The sequence below is a fragment of the Camarhynchus parvulus genome, chromosome Z (genome assembly GCF_901933205.1).
Source record: "Camarhynchus parvulus chromosome Z, STF_HiC, whole genome shotgun sequence".
Taxonomy (NCBI): domain Eukaryota; kingdom Metazoa; phylum Chordata; class Aves; order Passeriformes; family Thraupidae; genus Camarhynchus; species Camarhynchus parvulus.
In genome coordinates, this window is record NC_044601.1 from 29,165,456 (window position 1) to 29,168,351 (window position 2,896).

Consider the following 2,896-nt stretch of genomic DNA (forward strand, 5'->3'; position numbering starts at 1 on the left):
CTCTTGTGGAGGGAAAACCTTTACTGGAAACAGCCTTGGACCAAGGGCAAAGCCGCATCCCTCCTCTCCAGGCAATAGGGGAGAACACTGTTCCATGGAAATGCTGGGTGTGCTGTTGGCTGAGGCACTGATGTTGCATGGTGACTTGAAACAAAGACCTCAGAGGTACAAAAAGTACTAATAACCCTGAGAAAATGTCTCTCGAAACACTAAGATAAGCAGCACACATATAGCTGAAATTGAGAGGAGCTGGACATAGAAAAGCAGCAGCTCTAACTGCAGCCTGAGAGGTTCAGTGCTTTGGAACCACAAAGCCCAGAGACAGAACAAAACAGAGCAGTGCAGCAGCAATGACTGAAACCAGCAGCACAAAACAGTGACGCCCAGAAGGTGATGTACAGCTAGAGCAGGGAGAGAAAAAGCTCTCAGCTCCCACCAGGAAACCTGGCCCCTCCTCAAAGCAGGGATGCTGGATGGGGCTGGTGGCTCTACACAACTCTACAGGGATGGAGATGCAGGGGTAAAACAACTTTGAAAACCAGAGGGAGTAAGTACTCCTGTACTTCTGCAGCATCTTCCTGTGCTACAGGATGTCTGTTAAGACTGCAAGAATGTCCTTATTACCACTACAGGCTGTGAGGTTTGAAGGAAGGTGTCAAAACAATGCCCAGTCACTTCAAGCTCCTGACAAGTTGGGGTCCCTCTGAGAGCTGCAATTCAGGTAACTCACTGACAAAAAGAGAATACAAGGATCAGGTGTACCTGGCCAGGCCTCTAACTGCATGAGGGTCCAACTCTGGTTTTTAAATATGATGTTTAATCTTGACCAGCTTGTTTTAGGGCACACTTGTATCAAGCCTTCAAATACTGCAAATCTTCCCTTCTTCCCATGTGTACACATGGCTGTCCTCCCAGAGGAGCTCCCACCCCAGGAACCACAGCAGCATGTCTACAGAAAATTCAGTGTCAATGTGAAGCCCCAAATCCCTCTGTCAATCCCTCGCTTCGTTTACCAGGTGTTGGCCTACCTGAGCTCCCTTCCTGTACTTATCCACGATATAAGTATATCCCTTGCACCCATCATTGCCCTAGAAACCTAGCATCTCCACAGCTCATGCCCCCTGCACACAGCTGGAAAATCAGGCAAACTCTTCTCTCATCCCAGACACCATTTCAAAGCACAACATCTGCTAGGAGCCTAAAGCAGGGCTCAATATTTCAAGGCAAATTAAGGGATGTTGTACCTGCAAGACCATGTAAAGCCTGCCCTCTGAGATTGTGATGTGGGCTGGAGGATCTCAGGTATCCCCTAGACTCCTAGGCTGCTGCTGAAGATCTTCCCTTTGGTTAATGAACCCCAGCAAATAAACAGACCCCAAATGATTGGGTTGATTGGCAAGTAAGCATGAAATGAGCGGAAAGGGAGAGCCAACGGAAGGATACAAGCAATAGGAATATAATTATGCAGTGATTCATCTTGGGCATGCTTGCAAGATGGGAAAAGGGGGGCAGGAAAATAAGGGGAACCAAGACTTTTCTTTATTTTATTTTTTTGGACAGTAGTGGAAATCCACAGAAGATAATCTGTAGGGGTGATTTAAAAGAGACATAGGTGGATACACTGTAAGGATCAAGGAAGGTGAAGCAACCCTTTGATTCTACCTGAACAATACAGAACTGTGCTTCTACAGTGCACAGTGAACACTTCACTGAGATCACATATTCAGGGGCTTAGAAGGCATTTACAATGCTATCCTCTCTCTTTGTAGCTTAACCTTCGTGAAACACAGAAGTTTTCACCAACCTTAAGGAAAAACTGTGGGATGAGAATTTTCATAGGCAGCCCACCAGTAGTCTATAAATATATCTGAGTAGTGGCAGAGGCAGATTTCAAGCACATACAAAAGATTGCTTTTGGGAGATCTTTAAAGTGTTGCAGAGCAGGTGACCTGCTTTGAAACCTTGAATTGTTGTTTTGAATTAAATGCTCATATCTATTGTATCTATCAAGTCAAATTACTTGCCAGTTGTTACTGGCAGCTGGGGAGAGTGATACAGAGCATACTCCCTGTGAGCTGTGTGTGATCAGCTCAGTGGGCTATGAGTGATCAGAGCTTAGGAGCAGCACAGTCATTCTACAAGTCCATCTCTCAGCTTCAGCAACAGGGCTGCCAACTGGCAAAGCAGCAGGTTGTTTTTTGTCGAGAGCCAGAAATTCACTTCCATGGCCATCCTTCTCTCACGACCTCCTGCTTCACCCAGTATGGATCACCCTCAAGAGCTTACAAGGATACACATGCCCTCAGAGCAGTAGATTTTCCTCTTCATTTCCATAACACATACTGGTGGAAGTCACACCAACTTTGGCAGCTCTGCACAAGCACTCGCCAGTATGGCTGGAGGCGCTCACACTGTACAGGAGGACAAAGAATACTCCTCCTTTTGGGCAAATGCAGGTAAAATTGACAGCCAGGTCTTAGACCAACATGTGAGAATCACGTGCATGTTGGCCTGTTGCCTAGTGTATGGCTCTTCTGCTTTTAAGCTTTCTAAAAAAAACCACAGTGAATAGACGGTAAATGAATAAAGGTTGATTTTTTTATGTGTGAGCCAAATTAATTATAAATGAGCAGCAAAATAAATCCAAAAGGCTATCATCCCATCTACCAATCAATAAGTTGAAAGTATAAATAAACTAGAATGATATAAAGTGCCTGTGGCACACACACAGACCCAGTGAGCTAAAAAAGGAAGGAAAACATTTCCAGTCTTCATCTGGAGAGATGCCACAGATTTCATCAGGCTAAGATGAAGGGGAAGAGTTTTTGTAACTGCATGATTTTTATAGACTGAACCTCCTCTCAGCAATCTACCTAGGGGGGAAGTATTTTCTCAT